Here is a 17,511-nt window from a genome sequence, read left to right on the forward strand (position 1 = left end):
AGGGTTAAAACAGCGAATAGGGATTATAAAGAATGGACACTGAGTGAATTTTCCTGTGTTTTGTTTCTCTGTGCGCCAGCGTTTAGTTCCACTTTCAAGCGCTAGAGGTTAGTGTAATCGAGCATACCATAAGATAATAATTGAGTAGAGTTGAGACACAGGATCCAAACATCGCCTACCTTATTGCATAATCCAGTAACGCTTTGCTTCAAATAAATCCAAGTTAACAGCTTTTCCTTATTTCTTAGTGACAAACTAGTAGTAATAATATTTGTTTATGTTTCAGATGTAATAAATCATATTATAAAATAATATAATACATTATAAAATTATGTATCAAATTCGTTTAATATTTGTATAATAATATAATATAGGCATATGGTTTTACTTCTCATAAGAAATTTTGTTTTTCCATTTTCAGTGCTACCAATCATTACATATTTTAATTGTTGTTGAAGTCAACGACTCAACTCTCATTATAAAGGAACTCTAGAGTCTAGACATTACATTTAATGACGGATTTATTATTTTATGGATACAATTTACTTAATTTGAGTACATAATGTACCTAGATGTGCAGGGACATCATTTTATTTTTACTTCAATTTTTATTGTACCTGAGTTTTTTAATGTACTTCACTCCCAACCCTTCTACTAAGGAAGTTCCAACTCCACACAGAACCAAGACCGCAGATAGTAAGCAGTACTGAGTTACTGGGTATAGTACGTTCAAGAAATATGTTCGCGTTTTCCAGTGACGAAAGAGCTTTCAATATTAAATCATATTTTCGCACAGGTACTGCCCGTTTGCCTACGTCGCATCCCGATTTCCCCCACCTGCTTCTGCTCGCCCCTCTGCAAAAGCTGGGCTGTCTTAGCTCTTTTCTGAAAACATTAATTTCTCTTAGGAATTGGACGTTTACGTAATATTATACAGCTGTTTAATTTAACTTAAATAAAAGGGCCTCGTTAAGTAATTAACTGTCACGTGATTTCCTCCCTTTCTACAATCCTGCGGCATAACCACTTGGACAGACAGTAGATAGCATGTCTGAGTAATTTTATATTTTCGGGTAGGGCAGAAGTGAAGATTGAATTCACAGTACGTAGAGTAGGTACAGAATTATTTCAACATGAGTTACTAGTACGAAGGACGAAACTGGCAATTGGAATTAGATGCAATAGTCTATAGTGCGATAATATGCACAAAAGAACTGAAGCCTGTATCGAAATGAACGGCCACCATTTTCAAAATTGTGTTTAAATATTCATATTATGATTCTTTCTCTATATTGTACGCTAATGTGCTGTAGACAGTATAATATACAGTGCATAATGAATACGTTCGCATGGATAGCTCACTTCGTGAGTAAAAACACTTATTCTTAATACAGTACTGTACTTTGATTAAAGAAAAACCTAATGAAAATTATCAAACTCAAAATCGCGATATTTCCTAGTTTACTTAAATGGATGAACTACTTTTCTTCCATCCTATACCTATTAGAGTGATTTGTGTTTTACGCCAGTATCATCGAACTCCAGTCTTGGAGGGGGGAGCAAGCGGTGTTTCCGGTTCTCTAAAGGTATAGACAGGTTAATATTAAAAATGTTAGTAAAAATAAAATGATGTCCCTGTATTAATTATGTGTGTTATATTTCCGCTGTGTCGACTGCTAGCTGGTGTGATGTCAGCGCCAACTGTAGGGAGAAAGCAGAATCTCACGCTCTAGCTGGCTTGAAGGTCATTGAAATCAGTCCGGGTACATCAAAGGTACCGACGCGAAGTGTCCATACTTAATTACCTATACGCTGGTGAAAAATACAAATAAGATAGAAAACCCGAGAAACGCCGGGTAATTTGAACATGTATCCTGATAAATCTTTCAGTTCTTGCCAGTTACACGAATCCTACAACCATCAGCTGAGTCACTATGAATAGAATTTTAACATGATTAAATTTACACTCATCAAGAAGAGTGAGCACATTAAAAGGGGTGGGCGTTCGTCGATAAACTTCCCTTTAACGTCCACAACCGATTCTCTTAGTTAATATGAATTCTCTTGGCTATAGATCTCCGTTTAAAATGCAATTAATTAAGCCAGGTTATACGTATATATCTCTATTTCAATATCTTGTACGAAGTAAAAATATTACTTCTCTCAACCTCTCTCTCTCCCTCCCTCTCTCTCTCTCTCTTTCTCTCTCTCTCTCTCTCTCTCTCTCTCTCTGTAACGTTTAAACGCTATTGCAGGATGTAATTCTATTAGAGCTCTCAGACATATAAGGCGTGACACACAAAAACCGGCTGAAATGCCATCTTTTCCAGCAATAACTCATTTCTAACACACGAAGACACGAGTTTTTGCTGGTACAAATGCAATGATGTTTCTGCAGTAAAAAAAAAAAAAAGAGAGGGAATCAATACTAGCGACGTTTCGATGTTATAACGTCCACATAAAAAGTCTAACAAATCATGCAAGATATACGAGCCAGATAAAGACAATAGGGGGCGCTTTACTTCAGTGTAACCTCTTTGTTTCTCTTAAAATGGAACTAACAGCAGTGAGTGATATTTATTAATGTCATCTCCTCAATATCATCGTAATTGTCGTCCTACTTCGCAATCGTGTGATCTAGTTGTATCATTTGGCAGCTTTCTCATCTCGCCATCTTTTTTCTGTACACACAGGATCGTACACAAAAAAGGGGGTGCCAAGGGGTTTGAACCTTCCCATGAACTATAAAAAAATCCATTTTGAATCTTGCGTACACTACTTTTGTGCGAGATTGTGCGTATTTGCTTGGTTTCCGCACAAAACCAATCCGCGGAAACTCTAAAATTCCACATTCAGTATTCCCAACCTAACACACATAACAATTTCCCTCTTCTTACCGCTTAAGTGACATATTGATTTTACTGCTTTAGGCTTTTAACATACTATTTTTAGAGACGTTCAATATAGTAATAATTATAAATTGGAAACTTACCACTACAATTTCACCTAAATTGCACTCTTAATTATTGTTTTTAAATATTTGCAAAAATTAAGTAAACTCTAGAACTCCACTAAATTTACTGCATTCGTGATGCAATTAACATTAAGGAAGCCGTGAAAAAATCAACAAGATTCCAGACTTATCATAGACTGGGGGTAAAAAAAAAGACAGACGTATATCACGTCCTGCTGAAGGATAGTAAACAGAGAAAACATTTTAAAGCAACAATGTTGAAGATAGATATTTTTGTTTTGCAAATTTGCCGTCATTGAACAGAAACCAAGATGGAGATTTCATTGCAACTAATTAGAAATTCCTCTTTCAGATATGTAATAAACGATCTTCGCACAAAATAATGTACGATACGCGAGCGGTATGTTTTCTTTCAATTCTCGGAAATTAAAAAAGGTCAACTACGTTTCGCTTTTTCAAACTTTTCCTCGAACACGAAAACTTCAACATACCGCTCTTGTAACGCATATTACTATTAACACTTTAATATAAGTAACTGATTAACTAGCGGACTTACTCCTGTTAATTATGTAAGTCTGTGCGGCTTACAGCTGTTTCGGTGCTTCATCACACCATCCTCAGAGCCTACTAGATCTCGGCGTCATCTCGAACTTCTCTGCCAGTTGTGTGGGTGCGTTCGATTGTTGAAAAGTGTTGAAAAGTGGAGTCAAATAGTGTGTGTGTACTGAAATAAATCTGTGTGTTGAGAATTTGATCAGGGTGTGTTTTAGTGTGTTTGTATATTTCGTATTGTTCTAATGTGTTGAGTTTTTGGTTCTTGGGTTGTATGTGTAGGATTTCCATGTCCGCATTTATGTTATTGTATGTGTGGTTAGCATTGGTTATGTGATCGGCGTATGTAGATGTATTGTGTCCTCTGGTTATTGCTTTAATGTGTTCTTTGTAGCGTGTTTGGAATGATCTGCCTGTCTGTCCAATGTAGAACTTGTCGCAACTATTGCATGTGAGTTTGTATACGCCTGTGTGGTTGTATTTATTTGTTTGTGTTGTTTGTGTGTTGAGATGTCTTTGTAGTGTGTTTTCTGTTCTGTATCCTATGTTGTATTTTTGCTTTCTCAATGAGGATGCGATCTTGTGTGTGCTTTTGTTTTCATATACATGTTAATAACGTAATAGAGAGTTAAGAAGGAATATTCACATAAATTCCATAGTAGTACAACTATACTGTACTAAGTGAATGAAACACATCATTAATAAAGAAAGTGATATCCCCCCCCCCGAAAAAAGAGATGAAGTATGACATGATAAGTTGGAATTGATATTGATGGTACCTTTAGCCTTATAAAAGTAATCAATAAACTAATCAAAACAATATTACAGTACAAAGCAAAGTTACCTAGGTACTGTATCTGTTTTAAGTGCAACTAACATTACATAACAAAACTCTTATCGCATTATGCTTTTAAGGTGATATTGGTGAGCAACTTGCTATCATCAGAATATTAAATTATTTTCTCGAAATGTGCTGAAGCTATAGAGCTGACATTTTTACAACACATGGGCACGTATTTTTTGCTTATTATGTAACAGTAGTTGCTTTGTTTCCTTACAAAAAATTGGCATGCGAATATTTTAAAAAATTTCAATACACTATCTTCAGTAATAAGCATTTACGGTATATTAGATTTACGAAAACATTCTGTAAGGCTACTAAATAAATAGGCCTATACCTGAAAATTTCACTTTCCTATAAAAAAAAGTTGAACGGCTCGGGGATCATCGTGCTAACCACACGATACCTCCATTCTGGTTCGATGATCGTCCACCTCTGCATCGGCATGTGGGCGTGAGGCCAGCAGCCGGCTGGTCGATCTAGGCCCTTCACGGGCTGTAGCTCCACGGATTATTATTATTATTATTATTATTATTATTATTATTATTATTATTATTATATTATTATTAGTTGAGAAAATATTTCTTTTGAATAAAAAAATCGTGAAACGTGAAAAATGAGTATTATAATTAAAACTTACATTCTTATAATGCACTTATACTTCTCAAACAAATCTAAAAATTAACATGGATACAGTTTTAACAAGTTCTCTTCCCTTTATCTATTGAATCAGTGATGGCCATCCCTGAATATAGCTCGACCAAGCAGCATATACCACCTCTTTCGTCTGTCTCTTTCAATTGACATGACTGGCATGATCTATAGTATAAGTTGTAATTCAGTCTCTGTGTGCACTACCCGCGTTTCGAAGCACCCTGTAGTTAATAGAAAGCAGAGAGGTAACTTTGCAACTTCCTGCCGGCTTTTTATGGCTATGCTAATTTAATTTTTGTTGTTATTTTAGCGGCTTATTTTTCGGAGCATTGTTTTGTGAAATGGCGTGTTATCTACTTGGCCGATCTTAATAAAACCGTACGGAAAATACAATTAACAGTGTTCATTTTTACGTCCTGGCAGCAATAACCACATAATTATGGCCTACATAAACACAAGCAACATCTTTATACAATACAAATTACAATGGATTACTTCTAGTATAAAAATCCTCTTTGTTTTCTGTTCATTTTCATCTACATTTTTAAAGAAGGCCGTAAAGTAGCGAGTTCATCACTGCCCACTTGATAGTCAACGCCTGTACAAGAATTGTAGTTTTTTCTTTAAGAATTTTTTTCTGTTATATATCGCGATGTCTGTTGCGTGTGGTATTTTAATAATACGTCTGAACACAATACGTTATCAAAGTATGTGAATTTGATACTGTGTTGACTTTATCCTGTAGTTACTACAGACGCAGTAACATGCAAGTTTAGAAGTAATTTACATTGAGTTCCCTTAAAAATTCAGATATTTAGAAAACTGCATCTCGTTTTAAATCAAGTGCTAAAAGATAACACATTTTTACACAATAATTACAGAGTTTCGTAAACTTTTAGCCGAAAATTACTGAAAAACATTTACTTTTGCTATTACATTTATACCATACTAATTTTACTATTAAATGTACTATTACTTTTGCTATTCATTTTACTATTACTCTTTTATTAATTTCACTATTACCTTTACTATTACTTTTCATTAATTTTAATATTACCATTACTTTTACTATTATTATTTTATTAATTTAATTGTTACTTTTTTAAATAATTTTATTGTTACTTTTGCTATTACTTTTGCTATTAATTTTACTATTAATTTTACTATTAATTTTACTATTACTTTTATATTAATTTTCTATTAATTTTACTATTACTTTTTTATTATGAAGAAAGTTACACAACACAGAACTGCACGCATTGTATTCTCCACCTGACATAATTAGGAACATTAAATCCAGACGTTTGAGTTGGGCAGGGCATGTAGCACCTATGGGCGAATTCAGAAATGCTAATAGAGTGTTAGTTAGGAGACTGGAGGGAAAAAGACCTTTGGGGAGGCCGAGGCATAGATGGGAAGATAATATTAAAATGGATTTGAGGGAGGTGGGATATGATGGTAGAGATTGGATTAATCTTGCTCAGGATAGGGACCGATGGTGGGCTTATGTGAGGGCGGCAATGAACCTCCGGGTTCCTTAAAAGCCAGTAAGTACATTATGATAATAAATTATTCAAAAAAAGTTTAATTTTGTCTTTTAAATGTGCAGAAACTTGATCCGAAAAAAATTTGACATTGCAAAATTTCTTTGCATAACGAAAAGTTACATTTGTTACGATCAAATCACTGCAAATTTAGAGGAAGAAACTAAAATTCTTTCAAACATTTATTATCATAATACACTGCTCTCTTAAATTGACGGGACGTATAATTTAAATCAATGGCTTTCCGAAAACACGCTATGAAAAGTTTTATTTGAAACAATTTTTAACTGGTGAAGGAAGGAAAACGAGCAAAATTTTATTAAACCTTTTTGTTTCCAATATCTCAAAGAATAACTCCATGAAAATTGATCACATTATTTTTCGGATCACCCTGTATATTATAAAAGATAACATTTAAAATTATTACATTTTGACTGAAAAACTTGCAAAAAAATTTTGTTGGAACTGAAGTGTTAACATATTTTCTAGGATTATTTACACATAGACATCGCCGATTATCTCAATCTTTTCCAGCACTGCATCCACTTCTTCGTGCAAAAGGCTTCAACTTTGGTTTCCTTCTGTCCTTATCTCTGTCTCCAATTGGGTCATTCCGATGAGACGCCCGGCATCTTCTCTCTCCGACCCAGACATGTGAAAATAAATGTCTTATTGGTAGCTGTGCCATGACCTTCATTTCTGATAAAACTAATCTCAAACTTTCGTTTTCTTTTCTGCTGAGCGTGATTGTACAACCCAGTAAGCAGCCATCCTTTACGGTTAGGACGACAGTTATGGCGAAAACCGTAAGAAATATACCACACGAATAAAAACTTTGTTTTTAATTTAGTCTTGTTCAAAACATATAATTTACTGATCCAGAGGGCCTACCTTGCATTTCAATACGTGACCATTATACACATAGAGAGAGGACTTCTGTAGTCTGTTTAATTCACCAGAGAATCCCAGAGTTTTTGAGAGCTGAAGTTTTTCATCAAGTAAGCAGAAATGAGCAACATAAAGACCTTTCAGTGAAATGGAAGTATTTCAACCATAAAACTAATGTCTTTGCTTTTAGGCAGAGTCCTCTATAAGGAAAGAAAGTGAAATTACCAGTATTTTAGTTTCAAAGCAATGTTTACGTCATTCATTCTGGTTCACGTAATTGCTTAACGACACGTTAAAAGTGTGAAAATTAAAAAAAAAAAAAAAAAAAAAAGTTATGTACCTTAGACGGCACGTTTCGACGCCAGTTCTGCGTCATCTTCAGTGTCCTACGAACTACTGATCAGTAATTTGTAATTTAAGAACTTCAGATACCGGTATATCATTTATATTACCCCTAATTGTAATACCGTAAGTTAAAATGATATTGAATAATGCAAAATAAGTATTTTTAATATATTGTTTAGGTATTAATAGTTTTAGGGGTCTTAGCTAACCTACAACACATTGCATCAATATGTGTTTACCAAGCCAGTTTGTATTCAATAATAATTCTCAACAATTTTACATTAGACACACCTATACCATACAAATTTTCAATGTAAACAGAATTCCTTGTGTTTTATTGTCATTTAGGCTGAAACCATTTACCGAGAACCATTGGCTAGCGTCATTAAAGCAATCAGACATGACCTTACTCAAGATATACATTTCAGATTTTTATTACACAGGGTAATAGAATCAGCGAAAAGTATAGATTGTCTACTAATATTACAAGGTAATATCATTATTCATTACTAAAAACAAAAGAGTTCCTAGCACGGAGCCTTGAGGAATACCACAAACTCCATTTAATTTTGAATAATCAACATTAACATAAAGGTAAATCATTACTCATTACTAAAAACAAAAGAGGCCCTGATATGGAGCCTTGAGGAATACCACAAAACCAGCTAATTTTGAATAATGAACATTAACATAGAGGTAAATCATTACTCAATACTAAAAACAAAAGTTGTCCTAGCACGGAGCCTTGAGGAATACCATAAACACCAGCTAATTTTGAATAATCAACATTAACATAAAGGTAAATCATTATTCATTACTAAAAACAAAAGAGGTCCTAGCACGGAGCCTTGAGGAATATCACATACATCAGCTAATTTTGAATAATCAACATTAACATAAAGGTAAATCATTATTCATTACTAAAAACAAAAGAGGTCCTAGCACGGAGCCTTGAGGAATACCACAAACACCAGCTAATTTTGAATAATCAACATTAATATAAAGGTAAATCATTATGCATTATTAAAACAAAAGAGGTCCTAGCACGGAACGTTGAGGAATACCACATACATCAGCTAATTTTGAATAATCAACATTAACATAAAAGTAAACCATTATTCATTACTAAAAATAAAGGAGGTCCTGGCACGAAGCCTTGAGGAAAACCACAAACACCAGCTAATTTTGAATAATCAACATTAACATAAAGGTAAATCATTACTCAATACTAAAAACAAAAGAGGCCCTAGCACGGAGCCTTGAGGAATACCACAAACACCAGCTAATTTTGAATAATCAACACTGACATAAAGATAAATCATTACTCAATACTAAAAACAATAGACGTCCTAGCACGGAGCCTTGAGGAATACCATAAACACCATCTAATTTTGAATAATCAACATTAACAAACAGTCTGCATAGTCATCACCGCCGTTATCATCATCATTACCGGTATCATGTTCTCACAACACAGGACATATGTACGATTGGATCCATGCTGTTATCGTAGCTGAAAAACGGGAAATATCAGCAAGGGATATAAAACCTCTATTTATTTTTCGAGACTCGAATTCTATCCCTCTGCATTCGTACTGAAAACACTACCACTTAAACAGGAGACTAACTAAAAACTTACTGCGCCCGAATTCCAGATGAGTTGCTGTAATAGTCATCGCTAATTTTTACATTCATGTGTGTATCCAGTTGGAAAAGGCAGTCCAGGAACAACAAGGGACCCGGAATCCAGCTTAATGTAAACATGGCGTTGGAAACTGCATTCGCTTCACATATTTTCCGCAAGAAAAGACAACTGTTTCATTTCTATGGTATGCATTACAAGGGGTTAGCTCTTCTCTGCTGTAATAGAAAAACCAATAAACCCCGACTCTGCAGCGACAAAAGGGAAGTAATCTGTTGATATGAGAGGATCTGGCTATACATTTCTGCTCCCGATACTTAATACACCAAGCTACATTTTCATCATCAGTATTTAACTAGATACGTACGTCAAACGCAGTCACATTTCTTTCTGATTGTTGCCAAGGCTGTGGACATGCTCATCGGAGAAGCTGTTTTCATTTGTTTTCAACAATCGCTAATTTTGCAGTATGGTCACAGTCTAGTATATACAGTCACGAAGCTTGAGTTTATGAGGTTACTAGAAACAATAGACTGTGTAGGTACTATTTCGCATTGTCTGTAATGAGGTGATAGTAGCGATCCTAGTGGTTAGCAACTATCTAGAGATGCATATTTACTACGTATTGAGCTTCGTGACTGTATATAGCCTACGAGACAATTGTATGGTGATCTCTGTTTTTCTGAGCTGCTATTAAAATTTACGAAAAAATAATAAATAAACAGCGTGGAGAGTAGAAATGATGATCTTCTGAGGAAGGTAAGAATTTCGCAATATTTCACAGAATTCGACATGAAGACATTAATAGTGGGGCTTGATGTTCTTTCCAATAAATACAAAAGTGGAAACCTATGAACAAAAAGGCTTGCATGTGTCTGCATTGAGTTGTAAAAGTGAATACACCAGAAAATTTTTATCCATAGACCTACCGGTACATTTCTTTCCAAATTTGTATTTTCACACATTCTGTAACTTCCTTTCAAAATTAATTCTTAAAGAGATCTTTCTCAAATTCCCTACATCACCTGCAATACAGCCATCTATTATTATTATTATTATTATTATTATTATTATTATTATTATTATTATGGATAACAGAGAGGGTTTGGACTTGAACGGGTTACATCAACTGCTTGTCTATGCGGATGACGTAAATATGTTAGGAGAAAATTCACAAACGATTAGGGAAAACACGGGAATTTTACTTGAAGCAAGTAAAGAGATAGGTTTGGAAGTAAATCCCGAAAAGACAAAGTATATGATTATGTCTCGTGACCAAAATATTGTAAGAAATGGAAATATAAAATTCGTAAATATTGGAAATTTATCCCTTGAAGAGGTGGAAAAATTAAAATATCTTGGAGCAATAGTAACAAATATAAATGATACTCTGGAGGAAATCAAACACAGAATAAATATGGGAAATGCCTGTTATTATTCGGTTGAGAAGCTTTTATCATCCAGTCTGATGTCAAAAAATCTGAAAGTTAGAATTTATGAAACAGTTATATTACCGGTTTTTCTTTATGGTTGTGAAACTTGGACTCTCACTTTGAGAGAGGAACACAGGTTAAGGGTGTTTGAGAATAAGGTGCTTAGGAAAATATTTGAGGCTAAGAGGGATGAATTTGCAGGAGAATGGAGAAAGTCACACAACGCAGAGCTGCACGCATTGTATTCTTCACCTGACATAATTAGGAACATTAAATCCAGACGTTTGAGATGGGCAGGGCATGTAGCACGTATGGGCGAATCCAGAAATGCGCATAGAGTGTTAGCTGGGAGGCCGGAGGGGAAAAAGACCTTTAGGGAGGCCGAGACGTGGATGGGAGGATAATATTAAAATGGATTTGAGGTATGTGGGATATGATGGTAGAGAGTGGATTAATCTTGCTCAGGATAGAGACCATTGGCGGGCTTATGTGAGGGCGGCAATGAACCTCCGGATTCCTTAAAAGGCAGTAAGTAAGTAAGTCCCTGATGCTAGCAGGTAGCGAATTCCAGAGTCTTGGCAGGGCTATCTCCATACGAAATAAGTATTCTTTACAATAACGAATACACAGTACATAGACTACATTTGCTAAAATCGAGTTGGATGTAGGACAATAAGAAATGTTTTGATATGAATTTGCTGACACTAATCTTCCAGGAAAAGAAACTATTCGAAGGCTTGTGAAAAATCTGATAGGATTTGCTTATTATTACGTAACATTCGCCTTACAATTTCTGAGAACCGAAAAAATCCCAACCATGTACAGTGAGTGTAAAAAGTATTCGCACGGTGAGTAATAAAAATATATAGCAATAATAAAATGTGCTTCAAATCCTATACTCTCAACTTTTTAGACATGAACACAAGTTACGTACAAGTATATACATTCTCTGTTATTTATGTACATATAAACACAAAATTAATTGCACAATTCTCAAAATAAAAAATTATGTTTGATTAAAACACAATGATACCAAACAAAAATTCGAACAAAAAGTATTCGCACACTGGTCACACTTTAGAGAGTTCCTTTTCAATTTCAATACTTTGCAAAGTAGCCCTTGCATTTTACAATAGCCTCTAACCTTCTGCGGATAGAATTTACTAAATTTTAAGTAATACTTGCTGGAATGATGTTCCACCCTTCTGTGATTGCATTCTTTAGAGACTCTTTGTGGTAATATGCCTGGTTCTAAATCTTATTTCTAAATAATCCCAAAGGTCTCGATTGGGTTGATGTCTGGTGACTGGGGAGGTGTTTTAAGGTCCGAAGGGATGTTATAGAGAATCAAGAGTCGAGTATTGTGGGCCGTATGTCTGGGGTAGTTGTCTTGCATAAATATGAAATTGCCCTCGATGCCCAATTTTTGGGCACTAGGCACTACATGACCCTTCAGAATATCAATGTAACGTTGGCGATCCATATTGCCCTCTATAAAAGCCAACAAACCCATTCCTCTTGAACTCATGCACCCCCAACTTGTTTCACTGTGGGACGAAGATTTTTCTTTTCTAGTTCAGCATTTTTTTTCTCCACACAAAACTTCTCCCATCAGACTGAAATATATTGAACTTGCTTTCATCAGTGAAAAGCATTCTGTTCCAAAATTCTTGGGACCGGTTAAGATTTATTTTAGCGAAGTCTAATCTTTTACTCTTATTAACTTTACTGATGTAGTATTACCTATGGCGATTCTACCATGGTATTCTCTGCTCCTTTGGTAATTTCGGATTGTACTGTTACATACACTTATACAGAGATCACGTTGAAGCTCTGCGGCACTAATATGTGGATTCTTTTTAATTTTTCGTATGATTGTTCTGCCACTGTATTAGTTCATTTTTCTCTGCTAGCCAATTTCCTTAAATTTCCGTTCGAATTCCTTTCCCCATATTTGTCTGTGATTCCCTTGATGGTTGACTTACCTCTATTCACAATCGTTGATGTTTCACTCAGTGTTTTACATTGATTATGCAGACGAATGATACAGCCCTTTCTTTCTTACAAATTTCTTTCCCTCTTAGTCCCATTTGACGTGATAGCTATATACTACTTGTGATTCTAGAATCAAACTGACTTGGAACATGAATTAGGAGCGTTTTCTTAGTACCATGTGCTTTTATTCGTCAACAGAGTTGAGTGTGCGAATAATTTTTACGCTGTAAGTTTGCTAGGCATTCAATTTATTGAACTACGGCAGCACCTACACGCAAAATTATGAATATGTATTGTGACAGCGACGTGAGATTCGAACTCACGACCAGCGTCCTGCGAGAGAGAGAGCATATCGCGCGGGCTTCATGAAGCATGAGGGACGGCGCGCGGCGGAGAGGGGAAAGGCCCACGCGACGAGGGGAGAGTGCACGCGCAACTGCTGCATGCGGAGTAAGGGGGAATGGACCTTCCCGACCCTTCCAGAAGTGCGTCGAAGTGGAGATATCCAGATAATTCTCTACACACCTGTAGAAATTTCTCGCAACTATGATTTTGCTATAAAAGAAGAAGCGCCAGCGAACTCGAGAGTTTTTCAGTTATTCAGTCAGTGAGTAAGCCAGAGCAAGCAAGCCAGTCAAGCAAACCGGAGTTCGACTCGAGTGTGCGTCCGCATCTGCGTCAGCATCCGAAGGCCTGAGTTCGAGTGCAGTGGACCGCAGTTGGAGGGACCTGAGTTCGAGTGCAGTGGACCGCAGTTGGAGGGACCCGAGTTCGAGTACAGTGAACTGTCTCTGAAGGTCTGTGGTTCGAGATACTGTGAACTCGAGTGACTGAGATAGAAGAACTGTGAACTGAGAACTGATAGTTCTGATTTGTAAATAGTGCTTTGTAAATATTAGTTAAGATTAACAGTTCATTGTTGTTCGTACTAGTCCAAGTAAATTGTCATTGTCGTGGGTGGAGTTTTATAACGAATACTGTGTTGAGTGAAAATCCAGTTGTTGACGAGAGCGTTTAAGGCGAATTGTAGAAAGGAATTATTGTTGGAAGAATAAAACCCTGCTGTGAGGTAAATAAATTTACAGTATTATGTGTATTTGCTATGTGACGCATTATTATTATTATGCGTGAACAGTTTATTTCATACCAAGAGTTAATAGTACTTAGTTTAGATCTCAATTTGTAGTAACAAAATCGTCGTGCGAATACTTTTTACATTCACTCTAATTAAACTCAGACGGGATTCGAACCGAACAGACTACTACAGCACGAAATCAATTTACAATTCCCAGACCTCCAGAAACAACGTCGCATGTGCCGAGAAACGTCACTGAAACAGTGAACAGTAAATCCTACACATCGTGTAGGCATAAACTGTGTATTTAGCTGCTGTATTTGTACGTCAACTTGAAGATGTAACGCAATTTTAGAGACCATCCGGTTAATGTCAGGGTTTAAATATATCCGCGCCGTGTAGTCAGGCAACAATGCCTGCAGCGTCACATCTCAATGCGGGAAGACAGATTTCAGGTAAGGAGACAAGCTGCAGATATGGCGGATAAGCTGTTGTGGACAGCCGACACGGACTGTCAACCATTTTGTGTAGAAAAAAACAGTACACTGTCGTGGAGCAAAACAGAGCACTATCGCTTTTTTATGAGCGACATTTGCTGTGAAATAGAACACATAATTTGCATCTAGCAGCGGAGAAAATATGACTGAACCAAAAGCACTAACGTATCATATATTTATGACGCCGTCTAATTAATAAAAAGTATGAAATGCAACTTACAGCCTGGAAAAAGAAACATAATACAAAAGTATCATAGGAATGTGGTCTACTAGATGTGTACACAGCACGAAACCAGTGTACCAATACTGGGTGTTCAGTTCAAAATGTGTCATGGCTCGCTGTATGCCGTCATGTGGCTAGCCGATGAGCCTAGAGAATTCAATCTTCCTGTCCACACCTGTGGAGTAGCGGTCAGCGCGTCTGGCCGCGAAACCAGGTGGTCCGGGTTCGAATCCCGATCGGGGCAAGTTACCTGGTTGAGGTTTTATCCGGGGTTTTCCCTCAACCCAATACGAGCAAATGCTGGGTAACTTTAGGTGCTGGACCCCGGACTCATTTCACCGGCATTATCACCTTCATTTCATTCAGACGCTAAATAACCTAGCTGTTGATACAGCGTCGTAAAATAACCCAATAAAAAAATTAAATCTTCCTACACTTCCGCAGAGGTGTATAACCTAAGAGGCACAGAAGTTGCCTAGCAAGTACGGCGTTCATTCTGAAGAGTACGTACCGATACGTACGGTAACGCCGGTAGTGGCAGGAATGTGAACTGTTTTTGGAAATACGTACTGTCGGGATATGGGGAGAGGGTTAAGACGATTACTTACGTATTTGTTGACATTAACTTCGACGGTCAACATGGACACGGAGCATTTCATTTGTGTTGTGGAATGTTACCGTACGCAACCGATGATAACAAATACCCTGCGTACGACTTGCCGGCGCAAAACACAGTTCGAAAGAGGTTATGGTAGCACACAGACCGTACAGACCGCCATCTGTTGCTACGACGTTCAAGTTATACCGTACACGTTCTCAAGTTCAGATTGAAGAACGCCTTAAATAATAGGCAACTTCTGTAACATATAAGCTGAAACTCGCTTCAAATCGGTGACCCAACAACAGTGACGTCATGACACACTTTGAAATGAACACCCAGTATCTTTATGTCTATAGCAATCATGTCTATACAGTGAATCTATCAGGTTATCTATCTATCTGATTTGATTACCCCCTTTGATTTGATTACCTGGTTGGGTTTTTCCGAGGTTTCCCCCACCGAAAAGGCAAATGCCGGGTAATATTTTGGCGAATCCTCGGACCTCATCTCATCTCACTACATCTCGCCAAAATGTAAAAAAATTGTACAAAATTGTAAAAATTGTAGAAAATTACTAAACTGTAAAACTATAAAAATTTGTAAAAATTGTAATTGTAATATTGTAAAATGTTAACATGTTCCACATCTTAAAGCTTCATTGCTCATGTAAGATCTATGGAATAAAATGAATGAATGAATGAATGAATGAATGAATGAATGAATGAATGAATGAATGAATGAATGAATGAATGAATGAACGACTGGCTCTCCCGCTTTCCATCAATCTGTTCTGTGTCCACGCTTCGAAAAACAGAAGCCCAGAGGCGGCTTTTGGGGTAATGCCAGTGTGCCATGGCACCACCAATGAAAGAAACAAAAAATAATATCCTAAAAAGCAGTTACAATAGTTTATTTCTACACATTTTATTCGTATTTCATTTGAACGAGCGCGCGCACAGATCGGGACGCACTCTTGCAGCGTTTCTCCGAATGTTGGAGCCACTTTGGTGTGGCACTGCCTACGTCCATATAACACTGTACAAAAGGCTACTGATTCTAGCTTATATGCGTTTCTTATGGCAGACTTTGAGCCGAATTCAATTTGACTCAGTAGTTAATATTCCGCCCGGTAGAGCACAGTAATGCAGAAATTTCGCTAGATAGCAGGGTTGTTGGAGACGTTACAGAGACATTAGGAAGGGAACCATCAACCGCAGACTTGCACGAAAACACAAGTTTAAGTTCCGCGCCAAATGTTAATGTAATGTTGCCGATTCAAAACTAATGCACATAACTTGGCTTTGAATGTGTAAATTATTATCCGTTTAACTATATTGATCGCAGAGATAGTCATGGTTCTTTTTAGAAAGATAAATATTTTTTTCTAATTATGTAAAACTGTTTGTTAATGTTGTGTAATATTTGTTTTATTTTGCGGCAAATAAATATCGCCACACTGTTGCTATAGTATTGATGCTTCTGTTAACGATACATGAGATCTGTGCAGGACATCATACGATGAAAGAGTAATGGAACAGAGAAAAATTCTCTCCGGCACCGGGATTTGAACCCGGGTTTTCAGCTCTACGTGCTGATGCTTTATCCACTAAGCCACACCGGACCCGTCCCGGGTTTAATTCGTAATTCAGTAAATATAAAATATTCTTTGTTTTTCTGTGATAAATTATCTAGCTTTAATTAGCCAGGTAATCTTTTCGTACCTTGATTCTTATTGTAATTGTAAATTTAATACTAATTGTAATTTTATTGTAATTTCTTCATATTATAGTTGGAATCTCCTGGTAGAGGGGCAGAGAAGGCCTGACGGCCTTATCTCTACCATGTTAAATAAATAAATACTAAATAATAAATACTAATTTCGAAGTCACAAAGACTCTAGACCTATACTTATTTACAAATGACTTTTAGAGAATCCGGAGGTTCATCGCCTCCCTCACATAAGCCCGCCATCGGTCGCTATCCTGAGCAAGATTAATTCAGTCTCTACCATTATATCCCACCTCCCTCAAATCCATTTTAATATTATACTCCCATCTACGCCAGGGCTTCCCAAAAGATCTTTTTCTCTCAGGTCTTCCAACCAACACTCTTCATGCATTTCTCGATTTACTAATACGTGCTACATACCCTGCCCATTATTCAGATCGCTGCCTTGGATTCATCGGCCTGTTAAATAAAGTGCAAACGTGTTTGTTTATTATCTATATCACTGTTTATCTCTTGTGT

The sequence above is a fragment of the Periplaneta americana genome, chromosome 2 (genome assembly GCF_040183065.1).
Source record: "Periplaneta americana isolate PAMFEO1 chromosome 2, P.americana_PAMFEO1_priV1, whole genome shotgun sequence".
Taxonomy (NCBI): Eukaryota; Metazoa; Arthropoda; class Insecta; order Blattodea; family Blattidae; genus Periplaneta; species Periplaneta americana.